Genomic DNA, 14,611 nt, shown 5'->3' with positions numbered 1-14,611 from the left:
CCTCCTGCCACCCCCTCAACAACATATTTAATACCTGTCAATATCACTCACTGAGTAAAAAAAAGTGTGGTCACTGTAAAACACTTTCTTTTTATAACCAGCAAGTGTTTATCTTTCCTGACTATTCTGGGATCCAAAGTGGTGAACACAGACACCTTATTTGCTTTTCAGGATGTCACTAACCCTACATTTAAATTAAACTAGATGTAAAAAGCTTTATGTAATAGTTGTAGTATTTGGAAAAAAATGAACCTCATAAAGTCTTTCTAGAACCACCCTCCGATGAGTGAACACATCGAGACCCTAGAGCCTACATTCAGTCTGGAAGCAATCACCCTACTGAATCTTTTTCTAAAACACAGTCCTGAACAGAAGCAGCTTATCTTTCAATTTCCTATAAGGTTTGGCAAAAGACCTTCTGGATGCCACAGGCTCTTCACATAAAGGCATCTTGGTCTCCTCCTTTTCCTCTCTTCCTCAATCCCAAATACCAAGAAACAAGTAACTGTCTGACTATCCAGGGGCAGAATGCTCTTCTGGATTAGCAGATAAAACGGTACAGCATGACAGAGGTAAAAGCAAAGTTTTAGTCTTCCTTCTCTTCCATCTCACCAGAAAATGTTCAGTAGTGTTGAGGCTAAAAAAGGGAGTATTTGGAAAGCCCAGAAGGATTAGAAAGAGAAACTACTTTGCCAATGAAGACACACTTGCACCAAAAGCTAAATAATGAACATCAATTATGTTGTTTAGGATAATCACATTAGAACACTGTTAATAAAGACAAGAAGCAGGCAGGAAATGTAACTGATTTTTCTTCTGTTCTTAACTACTAACTGCATTAATTTTTTACTATTCTTTCAGTTTGGTAATAAAAGAAACCCAATTAACTGAGTAAAGTGTCCAATATAAAACTGCCTCCACTTCAGAAAAAAAGGTTTTCTTCAAGTGTTTAACCAAATCAATTATTAAATTCCTTATAATTAAGTTTTCATAACTATTTCTTTGGTAGGTAGACCATATTTATGCAAGGCAAAATAAGTGTATTTATCTAAATACATCATCCTGTACAAAAATGTTTTATCACAGTAATACTTTTGGCCACTTTCTATGAACAATGTGTGAATCCTTTCCACAAACAACCTCTCTCTGAGAGACTCCCTGCCTGATTACTTTGTGAGGGAAGCACAGACCCCACCAGGCAGCTTGTCCCACACACTGGACAGCTCTGTTCCCAAGTTTACTCTTTACAATGCTCTGTAACCTGCCCACAACTCTCAGTTCAGCTACAGATGTCTAAATACATAGCCACCTAACAGCCTTTCAAGTTAAGACACTTCCTCCTTCCCTCTCAAGACTTCCCCTTCTCCAAGTTAACCGTGCTCAGTTCTTTTCACCATTCCTTCTGTTACCGCCTACGCCAATCTCCAATGAACAGGCTCCAGTTGGTCAATCTCTTTGGTGCCCTGAATAAACTGTTATTCCACATGTGACATAATCAGGTCAAGTGGGACAACACTTCTCTAATTCTAGATATTATTTTTAAATTAATGCTCCTAAAAGGTGCATTTGTGTTGGTGGCAGCCACTTTACACATATAACTACAATCAATCCTTTTTTTTTTTTTTTTTTTTTTTTTTGGGCATATGTGCCGCCTTTTTCAGCATTAGCTGGTTTAGCTGATGAGAAAAAGATATGCTATTCTGAATCCATGTCTGGTTAGAAGAGAAATAACTATCAACAATCTTTAAGTATCTTCTCAATCGAAGGGGCATGAACATGCTAATTCCAAAATGAAAAAGAACAAAGTACATGCCTTAGGAAAGACAAGAGATTGAGATTCATATTCCAACTAAAATCAGTTATGAAAAAGCAGCACTTTGAATCACTGAAAAGAACATAGGGTTTTGCCTAATCTAAACACTTCTCATTTTACAGATTAGCAACTGAGGTGAAGCAACTGGTTTAAGGGTGATGAGCATGTCAATGACAGAGCTGGGTCTCAAGGTCATCTCCAGACCTAGAATGCAGTGTTCTTCCCATTACCCATGCAGATGAAGCTCTGACCTCTGACATTAATTAAAAGTAAACAACAGCATGTTATATACACACATCTGCAAGTGCCAAAACTTTAACACCCAAGGTTGAAATAACCATAAATAATTCAGCCAAACCAGCTCAAGTGGAGATACGGAGATTAAGAATACACACACATATCTCAGGTCAGATGGTCCAATCACATCCAAAGAAGTGAAACATGAACTCAGCTCTGAGACCACTTGCCCTAAAGTGCTTTTAACATCACGTGGATGCCAACAGTCACTAGATGGTCACATCTGACGGATATCTTTCTATACAAACTGTAATGGTAATATATATATATATATTTTTAGTTAAAAAATTTTTTAAAAAAGTTTTTTGGCTACACCGTGCAGCATGTGGGATCTTAGTTCCCCAACCAGGGATAAAACCCATGCCCCCTGTAGTGGAAGTGAGGAGTCTTAACCACTGGACTGCCAGGGAAGTCCCTGTAATGGTAATATCTTGCAAAATGAAAACCACAATTTCAGAATCCTTCAATAAAACAATACCTTTTCAAAAAACAGATATATCCTACATCTCTCCTATTGATAATGGACCAGTTATCCATTATCAATACTCAAAGCATAGTCTTCTGAAAATTGCTTCGGAAAAGCAGAGGCTTTCGTCATCTTTTTTCCTTTTCTAAAGGGCAGGGGTAGGCAGGAGACTAGCTGGCTCTCAACTAACTACCTCTTAGTCTCCTTTCCCCTGCCAAATTCCGTTCATTCTTGTTACAAAAGCAATCGAGAAATGAAAACATATGCCCACACAAAAACTTGTACACGTTATGTTCTCAGCAGTCTTCATAATATCCGAGAAGGAAAATCAACCCAAATCTCCATCAACTGATAACTGGTTAAGTAAAACGTGGTATTGATACAATGGGATATGATTCAGCCATAAAAAGGAGTGAAATACCGATATATGCTCCAACATGATGAACCCTGAAAATATTATGCCAAGTGAAAAAAGTCAGTCACAAAAGGCCACTTATTGTATGATTCCGTTTTTATGAAATATCTAGAATAGGCAAATCTCAGACACAGAAAGGAGATTCAAGTTGCCTAGGGCTGGAGGAGACAGGCGGGGGGAATAGAGGTGATTGTCAAGGGGTACTGGGTTCTTTGTGAAGAAAATATTCTAAAATTAATTGTGGTGATAGGTGCACAACTCTGAATATACTAGAAAACGTTGAATTATACACTTTAAATGGGTGAATTGTATGGTATATGAAAGATATCTTAAGCTGTTTAAAAAAAAAAAAAGAAGCAATTAGGCCTAGTATAAGATTACAAGATGTAGATAAGGCGAAGAACACAAATAATTTTACCCAAAGACAGTAGTAAATACTGGGGTATACTTATCCTTCCAGATTTTAGGCATGCATAATTTTTCTTAAACAAACAACAAAAGGAATAGATGTATTTCAGTATTTACTCAAGCAGCAAGAAAACCAATGTTGCTTGAAAATTTTATATTTAAGAACTATGCTTTCCAATACAGCAGATACTAGCCACAAATGGCTATTAGGCCCTTAAAATGTGGCTAGGCTGAACTGAATTGAGGTACTTTAAACTTTTATTGTGCTACCATCACCGCCATCCATCTCCACAACTCTTTTCACCTTGCAAAACTGAAACTTTATCTCCATTAAACAGTAACTCCCCATTTCTCCCCATCCATCTGCACCTGGCAACCACCACTCTGTTTTGCCTCTATGATTCTGACTACTCTAAGTACTTCACGTAAGTGGAATCAAAGTATCTGTCCTTTTGTGACTACTTACTTTACCTAGCAATGCCTTCAAGGTTTATCCAGTTGTAGCATCATGTCAGATTTCCCTTCCTTGTACAGCTGAATAATACTCCATGCTATGTATATATCACATTTATCCATTCACCTGTTGGACACTTGTTCCACCTCCAGCTATTGTGAATAATACTGCTATGAACATGGGTGTACAAGTATCTCTTCGAGACACTGCTGCTGGATCACATGGTAGTTCTGTGGTTCTACCATTTACACTCCCAACAGTGCAGTGTTCCAGTTTCTTCACATCCTCACCAATACTTTTTTTTGACTGTAACCATCTTAATGGGTGTGAGATATATTTTCATTGTAGTTTTAGTTTGCATTTCCCTAATGACTAGTGGTGTTGAGCATCTTTTCATATGCTTTTGGGCCATTTATACATCTTCTTTGCCCATCTGAGATACGCTTTTAAGCATAAAATATACTTGGGATTTCCAAGACTTAGTATGATAAAAATGCAAAATATCTCATAAATACCCTTCCAAAAATAGACTACATGTTGAAATGACAATACTTTGTTGGATATATTGGATTAAAAATTAAAATTGATTTTACTTTTTATTTTTAAAAAAGTAGCTACTGCAAACATGGATAAACCTCAAAGATATTATGCTAAGCAAAATAAACCAGTCACAAAAAGACAAATATTACATGATTACACTCATATGAGAGACTAAGAGTAGTGAAATTCATAGAGACAGAAAGTAGAAGGGTGGTTTAATGGGGATAGTGTTTCTGTTTTGCAAGATGAAGAAAGTTCTGGAGATGGATAGTGGTAGCTGCTGCACAACAATGTGAATATACTTAATATCACAGAACTGTATACTTAAAAGTGGTTGGTTAACATGATAAATTAATTTTGTTATATATATTTTACCACAATTAAAAATAAAGTTAAAAAAAAGTGGCCCCTAGAAAACGTTAAGACAAGAGTAGTGAATATGGAACCAGATAAGGCTGCTTGTAATTTTATCAGCAGGGCAGTCTAGGTTCAAAATCAGAGACATTTATCACTGATGGGTCTCTTTGCCAAAACTATGAATATTAAGCATCTGTTAAGACTGTTTAAGATTCCTTTGAACAGGATAGATCCTCTAGAGCAAGTCCTGGATGTAACAGAACAACTTTGAAGGCCTTTACAAATTTCCAGACCATTTTGGACAATTTTAAACGAGTGACTCTATGGTAATATATCAACAGCCCCCAAACTGTTAAGCACTTAAAAAAAAAAAAAAAATCTTAGTAGAGAGTTCACTTTCCTGGAAAATCTGCTCCACTCCAAGAGGCCAGGAACAGAGGAATATATCACTTTTGTCAATGTCAAAGGCCCAAATTCACTCTGCCTTAACTAACAGTTTAATCCAGCTAGAGTTACTTTAATGAGTTCAATTATTTTTTAATTTTGCAAAATTGAAATGATTCTAGAGCATGAAGCAGCAGTACAGAAATGATTTTCACAGAATTTCCATGTATTAAATTTTCAAATCACCTTAAGTTTCTTTCACACAGTTACAAGATAAAACTGTAAAAGGGGAGAGGTCCCAGGAAAAATAAAACAGGAAGCCTTTTCAAAGGTAACAGAAAGATGAAAAATTTAATTTTAGCCCTTTAAGCAAGTTTTATTTTCTTTCATATTGGTGTGGCTCATTAATATCAAACCAAGAATCTAATGGGAAATAAAAAGCCTGGTTGACCACATTATCAATCACCAAAATTACAATGACACTATAACTTAAAAGTTTCAATTTATTTTAAATGCTCATCACAGGTGATCAAGAGATTTAGTAAAATATGACCTGAAAGTATAATTCATACAACTGGTAAAGAGATATTTATGTCTTTAAATTAGAATCACTATGAATCATTTTTCAGCACAGATTAATTGTCCTGATCTCAACCAATAGGCTAAATAGAACCCTTAAAATACACAGGAGGACAAGGATGCCATCTCACTATTCAAGGCAAAGAATGTCCATCACAAGGACCCTGACCGTTTTTTTCCCCCTGCTATATTCTCTAACACGTTCTTCATTGGCTGGCACATAGCAGGCACTCAGTAAGTGTAGAATGAATGAACAGTCCCTGCCTACAAAGGTCTTATAGAGATAACACCCCATAAATATATACAGGAAACGATGCAATATGTCAGATGTGTCACAAACTAGATGCTCTGAGGCTTTGTAAGAGGGACAGTTCATTCTCAGCAGGGGCAGTCAGGAGAGGGCAGAAGTAGCTGTTGAGCTGCGGCCACTATGTTAGGTTGGAGAATCTGCACTCACTGCAACAGAAGTCTCACTGGCACAGTTCCAGAGGTGGAAAAGCAAGGAGTTTTAGGAACTACTGCAGAGTCAGAATGGCTGCTATGTCAAGCTTCTGAGTAGTAATGAATGACAAGCTTGGAAAGGCAGGATGGGGATAGAATGGAGGCCTTGAGTGTGAAGCTAGAGCCTGCTGCCAGGTCTAGCAGGCACTGAGGAGATGCTGCAGGTACTGGAGTAGAGAAGTGATACAATTTTAATGGCACTTTGAGAGAATTAATCTGGTTGTGTTTGGCAGGTCCCATTAAAAAAGGTCTGGAGTAAGTAGATTAAGTAGAAGAGTGGATACCAGACCTAGCCATTGTCACAATCACCTGAGGGAGCTTACACCCATTCCAGACCTACCTACTCAATCTGAAACATCTGCAAAATAGCCAGAACTTTAGGTATAAGATAACAAGATACTGAAATGATAGCACAAGGATGGGGAGAAAAAATTTACGTATAAAGCCTATAGCCAACATCAAAATGTGTGTCTTCCAGTAGGACTACACTGGTTTCCTGAACAAATATTTAGGTTACGTTTCAGCCACGTGTAAAAATTTTTTCCCTCATAACTTTAAACTTCTATAATAAGTAGGGTGACATAATACACTAAAGCTTCCCCCTGCTAGAAAAGAAAGATGGTACAATGTAGTAAGAAAGAACACAGCTCTAGAGCTGGACAGATGTGTGTTTAAATCCTTGCTCTGCCACTTATTAGCTTTGTGACCCAAAATCTTACTTTACTTCTGGAGGTCTGTTTCCTATGGTATAACCAGTATTAACACCATTCTACTGTTCAAATGTCAGAAGGATTAAATAAGATGATGCCAATTAATACTTAAAGCAGTTATTATGATTATTACCTTAAACCAGGTCAGATACTGGAACAATCACTCTGAAAATTATGAGTTCATACCAGGATATACTCTTTTAAAAAGCACAGACTGTCATTATTCCTGAGAATCAGATGTGGTTGCCACACATCTGTTCCTGTACACATTCCAGTGTGCATTTATACTTACACATAAGAGTGTTTTTTATATATCTGTGTGAACCATTCATGTTACAGTTAGCATATTAACTTTACAAGCTCTGTGGCACTTATAATGGTTATACAATAGAACATTCTCAAGTACCCAAAATAAACCTAGGTGACTTAGAAATATAAAGGTTTGACCTAGAGTTTGCTTATTAAATACATATATATTATATAATATAAAATTTGGGTTACTCCTCTTTTAAGAAGGCTTTCAGACTAAAAAACTAGTGCCTACAACTAGGAACTGTTATGGTTGCTGCTTATCCTGTTGCTTTTGAGTATTCAGATTTCAGACAAGAACCCTAGCTGTAACCACCAGAACTTCTAGAACACTAATGGAACCAATGGTTTTCAGGGTACTTCTCAAGAGTGTGCTGAGAGACTGTAAGAGACATATACAGCTAGAGGGGAAGTTGACATTTGAGGGACAACATGAAAGCTGCCCCTTTAATCAGTTTTATATACTAGAGTTCACACAAAATTTTATTTGAAAGGGGGAAAGATGCCTCACTACTTAAAAAAGGACAAAAAGGATTGAGAACATCTCTAACATCCCAATCTAGCTTCAGGGAGACTGTGAGATGGGAAGCATTTTCCAATTTACTCCATTTTAAACAGGCATTCCAGCAAGACATACTGTGGGAGTGATTCCAACACCATGCTGCCTACATAAGAACTCCATAGGCTTAGCGCTGCTTGCTGTCAATACAGGTGAACAACCTGGCTTAAGAGAAGTGTGAAAAAGGGAAATCAATTAACGAGCAGGCCTAAGAGAACATCCAGATATGTCCATTTATAATCATTCCAGAAGCATGCTACTGGTATTCATCTAAATGGCCTAAGACAAAAAGTAGGTTATTTTCAATCCCTTAATAAGTTTTCCATGCTGTCTCAAAACTACTCAAAATAATTTTCCCATAGTAATGGGAAATATATTTTTCTCACCATTCTTGAACAACAAAATATGTAATTTATTTGAATCACCTTCTCACGTTTTTCTAAGCTATCTCCTAGAGTCAAGGGTTAAGCAAAAGCATTATTCTTAGAGCAGGTTTTGCCACTTGATGGCTCAATCCTTACACTTTCCGCAGAAGTTTTATTTATATTTTTCTGATCTCAAACCAGGATTCTAAGCACTCCCTGCATTAGGACACACCCAGTCTCAGTTCATCTCTTTCACAAGAGCAAGAATTTTAACTGTTGACTTAAATGTACATTTAATAAATTCCACCACATTTCCACTAGATAGAAGTTTCTTCAGATATATCAGGTTTCAAGAGACCGACCACTCATACAGGTCCTCAATTGTTGCCAGCCCCCATCAGAAAAGGAAAGCCTTACAGATTTTCAAGAGAAGCACAGGTCTCCACAAGCTCTTAAATGGGGCATAGAGGGTTCAGAAAAAGAAAAGGCAGAGGGCAAAAGCCAGCAATTATCTGTCTAAGGAAAAATAACTGCTCAGAGGAGAGAAGGAACAAGACTGCCCTACACCAAAACGCTGGGAAAAGCAATGGACCATAAACAAACTTTCTTTTTAGATCCTAATACAGGCAACTTCAAACCTTATACAGTTGCTACTTCAACTAACTACCACGAGCACAATTCACCGGTAAAGAAGCTAGTGAAGCTAGCTGCTTTAGCTGCGGAGCCCACTTGGGATCCTTGGCTGTTAGCTGACATCCAAGCACAAAACATCACTAAGAAGTTACGAAGGACTCATGTGGGCCTTTATTAGCCAAATAGCTCACAGGGGCACTATAAAAGCCTGTGTTCCAAACAGACCTGAGAACCAGCCCAGACATATTCCATGGCTCACTTCATCACTGCACGCGGTAGTGCCTTGATTTCCCTACTTGTGAAATCAATCCCGAGAGAACTGAGAATGGTTTACGAAGTGCTTAGAAAATGACACCAGTATTATTATTTTATAATACCAAAAAGGCCAGCAAAGGGGCCTTTACACTTATAGTTCATCCTTATTAAAGACATCAACCAAGTCATATGAGAAGTGACAAACACAAACAACCCAAAGCTAAGTGACTCAAGTACAAGTCTATACCCTTACTGGAGAAGGATTAGGATGTGGAGGGATTTATTTTTAATTCTAAGAGATGGTCAATGCAGGAGTCTCGTGCATGTTTTTGAATGATAACTCAATCTTAAACTGTGGCATATGTTCAGGGCAGCCTTCCCTTGGTAATTCTATTCAGTCTTTTATGCTCTTCTCTTAATTTCCAAACCTTTATTTTCTGGAACACTGCTAAAATTCTTGAGGTATCAGGATTTCTCTCGCTGCTGTCTTGGAACTAAGCTAGGGATCAATGAAACCAAAGAGGACCGTAAGTGCATCTCAAAGAAGTCCTAAAGGCAAAGGACATGAACACATACATGGAGATGAGAGAACCAAGCATGGAAACAGTGAAAAGAATTTTGCATCTTACACGTATTAGAACAAAAATGCGCACCCCTAGATCAAAACTCACTTTACATAGTTGGCTCACATTTTATCCATGACTTCCTATATATACACAATATCCCCATATAATCAAGTTGATACATACATATATATATATCCCAATCTGAGAGACCTGTTAATATGTAGAGAGCTTTCTCTTTCCAGTGAGGCAGAATGTGGATTCTCATTTAAGCCGACCTCTAAACTGGCAGATATCAAAGGTAGGTCATGACCAAAACAAAGGTATAAGGGGTACTAAGACAGTTAAGAGACTGAGGGAGCACAATCATCCTTCTCCTCACTTTCTAATGGACAAGATCAGGCAAACAAACAAACAACAAAAATGCAGTCACATGGAACTGTGGCCACTCATGCTGGGCAAAACACAGGTGGCTGTTCTTATAAAGTGTCTCAACGATCAAGGTGGAAAGTGCCAACGTATAAACAAGAAACAGCCTCTACATTCAAGATACCAATTCAGTTAATTAGTGTGGGGCTTTGGTTCATACCAGTTTCAAACGCCAAGTTCCCAAACTAACAACATAAAATGTATATGCACATCAGCAAAACATGCCATTTGCTCCAGACTTAATACCACAAGTTCTCACAAAACTAGGGGAGGAAAAACTTCTGTAAGTTCATGTGATGCTAATAACACGTCAAGTTCTGTGAATCTAACTAAAATTATCTACATAGGTGAACAACATTTTTCTTAATGTTCATGCCTCTTAGGCAAGTAGATGACAGTTACACTCTTGTATTTTACCTTCTGGAAGACATAACAGACTTCATGACATTCTTTAAAAGCGGAAGTCCTTTGGAAGTCTAGGTTGAACAAGTAGCTCATTGCACAACAGTACTGGGCACCTTGATGTAAACTACAAATTAGGTTCTAATAAGAATTTCAAAAAAACTTTTGTAGTTTCACATCATTTTTAAAAGTTTATCTAAGAGTTAAACAGATTAAAAAAAAAACCCGACATTTAATTCTGATGTTTTTTCCTGAACAAATGTTTTGTTTCCAAATATTATCTCCAATATTTGCACCTTTTATTTGTATTTAATGTCATTTCAACACTAAAAAAGTGAACTGTATTTTATGTATACACCCACCCAACCATTAATAAAATCAAGGTCTACTACAACTTATGCAATTTGTTATTTATGCATGGTTCTCAAAAAAAAAATACTACTTAAATTCTGAAATTTTTCTTTTATTTTTTCCCTATCTAAGGTAGGGATCCCTACTTGCTCCTTTATAACAGAATAGCTCTATGTTCCTTGTTAAACTGTAATTTTCACAATTAAATATGAAGTCACAAAATGTGTACATCACCTTAAATATATTAACCACCAGATTGCTAAATATTTAACATTTCACAATTCTAAAAATTATTTTTAACATTTTCCAAAACTTGTAAGTAGTTACTTTAATATATAATGTACCTAATATAATTATGCTTTCAGCAATCAAATATAAATAATAAATGTAGGCATGTATGTTAATAATAAAAATCAAAATTCATTTTTACTTGATAAAAGCCTACTGATTATTTGGGAGCAAGTACATGTTCACGGAAAGGTTTGTTCTGATCAGAGAATGTTCAAGGTTTCTAGCAACTCTTGAGACTGGGTCATCAAAATAACAATAATCAAGAACTTACTTGACACTTAGTCTGTTCAACATGGTGACGTTTTATTTTTAATATAAATAGTATTAGAACTTTTCCTGCACTCTGGTTTAAGGAAAAAAAGAGAAATTTAAGCAAGACAAATTCACAATGGATATGTTTAAAATCAATGACTTTCAGAATTAACAGGAACAAGGGTCTTTAGAGATTCACAGCCCAATCTCCTCTATTTCCTACACAGAGACTATAAGAGCCAAAAAGCAAAGATTTAGTTAGTTCGAAGTATAGCAGCCTCTAGGTAAGGCAGTGTTAGGAAATTTTCAACAAGGGCCAAGACAAAGAAAGAACTTCTACTTAAAGTTCAATTAAATAGAACACCCATTCCCCATCCTCTAGTTAATTGAGACTTTTTAATGAACCCTCACAGTTTACCTAAATTCCAGCCTTCAAGTCCAATGGTTTCACCTTTTTTTTGGGGGGGGGGTGCGGGGGGCGGGAAGGGAATGCCAAAATCAGGAAACATTTGAAATTGCAGAATATATGCTTTTTAAGAGCTCACAGTAAGTTTTCCCGTAGGGGGAAAATGGCTATTACCACTAAGGACATCGGTTAACATTATATCTTATGTATAATCTGCTAAGTCAAACAAAAGCACCTTCACAAACTTCACCTCCAACACACCCTCAAAGAAGAAATGGTATTCACATTACTCATTTAAAAAGTCGTATAATACTATATCAAACACAAATTCAAGTCAAAATTATATCTACTTAATACTAAAAAGTATTTAAAGATTACAATACCCTTTAGATTATATATCTGATTCTTCTGATTACTAAATAAATTGTAAAAGCAATTAGTTAAGTCTCTAGTGGAATACCTGAACCAAGCTGCCTCCTTTTCACTCACCAAAATGTTACCTGGTAGCAAATGTCCAATGCAAATTCTCCCCTAAGCACCAACTGGTTAACTATATGTATCAAAGAATACACCGGTTCATTTTCCCATAAATTTATCTTGGTGTATATCTTTATAAAATACCTGCAACAAAGTCTTAAAAGTACCCTTAAGTATCAACAACCACTGTCCATCTTTGGTAGCAAGTACCTGTTCATGGAAAGGCCTGTTCTGATCAGAGAATCTTTAAGGTTTCTAAATGCTTAGCAACTCTTGAGATTGGGTCATCAAAATAGCAGTAATTGAATACTTAATATATTTTATACACAAGAGTGCAGAATGCAAATGATTAAAACAATATTAGCAACTTCAAAATTTTCTCTTAAACAAGCCACAAGTCATTTCTCTGTTCAGAACCCACATCTGCAACCAGCTCTAACTGGTTCCTTGAGGAATGTGGCTAGGCTGAAATTTTGGAAGTGTTGGCTTTGGTGGTGACCAAGGAGGAAGAAGTCTTTGGCTTCCCTGTTGCTGCAGTTCCCACCCTCCAAAATGAATATACCCACCGGTGTGAATTGACAATGTGGTCCAAAGAGCAAGGCAGGAACGGAGTCCAGATCCTCAAAATGGTAGTACAGGGCATAACCACTAGGCCACCTATCAGTTCAGTACAAAAAGTACAACCCTGTGCATCATGGTGCAAAAGCTGGGGCCTAGGTTTCGCATTGTGCATCTCACACCTATGGAAATAACAAGAGGAGTAAAATCTATAGAAATCAACACACCCTAAGAAAGTGGGTGCTCACAGAAGACTGGTGTCAACACTTTTGCAAAGGCGGTTGGCTACTGAGATAATGAACAGCAACCGCAAGTTCAAAGTTGGAAAGAAAGAAAATTTTACAATCAACTCTGTTGAGTCTGACAATGAAGAACTCAACATGGGCTTGATGTTTACCAACAAGGCTTTGCAAATCATGACACCCATCTACATACTTACAAAAATTACTACCCCACTAAAATCTAACATCCCTCAAGGATTTTTAACTCTCAAAGAGTTGAAAAGGTTGAGGCCATGAAGAAGGGATGTAATCAGCAATTCCCCCAAACCTGTTACTCTCAGGTTTTAAACTTTTCCCTTTACCATCTGACCCTGGGAAGATATGGTGACACATTCAAAGCTTAAGGTGGAAGAATTCCAGAGAAGGGGATATCTGTGTACCAAGGATGTGCCAAGATGATTCCTCAAGAACAAATGTGGATTGTCTAAGGGTCAACAGTTTTGAAAAAGTAAAAAGAGAGAACTTCTAAAACGCAGAGTGAATTCTTTTAAAGAAATAAAATCACTGCTCTTGACTCACTTGATCCTTCACCATGTTGCTGTCAGCTCACCAACTAAGAGTGTGCGAGTGTGTCTTGCTGGGTCCATTTTCCCATGGTCTGTAGAAGGCGCTGTGAAGCACATCCTGTTCTAGCTCTGGGGCCCTTCCCCCCTCTGCAGCCTTACCCAGTGCAGGGAATGCGCCCCCTACTGACTCCAACACTCATCGCCTTTAGCCGACTTGGCTGCGGTGCATTTTGGGTGGGGGCTGGTATTTTCTTCAAGGCCATAAACCAGAAGCAACAATGCGGATTTATAAGGAAACTGTATCAAGCTACCCAGGAGTTTTTTTGTTTTTGTTTTTTCCCCATTCTGAAGGTTCAAGACACTGGCACAAGAAGCATCAGGCAAAGAGACTGGGTGTGTGGGGATGGACAGCATCAAAATGGCAAACACAGGAAACAGTTTGGTTCTTTTCCCTCCTAAGCCTTTGTCTGAGAAATGGGGTTATGGCAAGAACTGTCCAGAGGAATTGGGAAGGCAAGAACATCAAGAAGACTCACTGTGGGTATGTGTGTGGCTGAAAAGACTATTAGACCTTAGCGCCTGGTCTTGGGCAGAAGAGGAAGAGAAGCAATCGCGCCTTTTCCAGCAGACAGGCATCCAGGTTTGGGGGGAGGGGAAGGCAGGCAGGCAGCCCAGAGGAAAGAAGAGGTGAATAAAAGGGTGCTCAAAGAACTACTCCCCATTCATTGCACACACACACACACAAAAAGAAAAAAATCTTTCGCAGCTTTCTGGATTTCCATTTTTTACCATCTTACTGCAAAGTTGGGGCTCAGAATGCTCGCAAGAGGTCGTGCTGACCAGGCAGCTGCGATTGAGAAAAGGGGGTGGTGGAGGACTCCGTGGTCAGGATAGGAGGGGAGCTGGCTTGTTGGGGAGGAAGGATTGCACAGGGGAGGCAAAGACTTTCACTCCGTGCCATGCATGCTCCCCGCCCCCCAATCTATTCCCCCCTCCCCCGACTAAAGGTGGGTAGACTTGGCAGAAGACTAGTCCCAGGGATTGGGGGTG

The 14,611-nt window shown here is 38.0% G+C and overlaps 1 protein-coding gene across 3 annotated transcripts in view; it reads right to left on the bottom strand.

Moving 5' to 3' along the window:
- ADNP (activity dependent neuroprotector homeobox) overlaps positions 1 to 14,611 on the bottom strand; it is a 31,243-nt gene that overhangs the window by 16,200 nt on the left and 432 nt on the right. Inside the window, exon 2 of one of the 3 annotated variants that reach the window (XM_059036483.2) lies at positions 12,783 to 12,956. The exons of 1 other annotated variant lie outside the window; for it this stretch is intronic. The gene's annotated coding sequence lies outside the window, so the exon portion shown is untranslated. Of the gene's footprint in view, positions 1 to 11,352; positions 11,374 to 12,782; positions 12,957 to 14,611 lie in introns of those variants that run through there. One more of the 3 variants, XM_067013627.1, reaches the window with a different exon arrangement.

This window comes from Kogia breviceps, chromosome 14 (genome assembly GCF_026419965.1).
Source record: "Kogia breviceps isolate mKogBre1 chromosome 14, mKogBre1 haplotype 1, whole genome shotgun sequence".
NCBI classification, from domain to species: domain Eukaryota; kingdom Metazoa; phylum Chordata; class Mammalia; order Artiodactyla; family Physeteridae; genus Kogia; species Kogia breviceps.
Note: the sequence above shows the minus strand (reverse complement) of the source record. Positions and strands in the feature narration are given on the sequence as shown.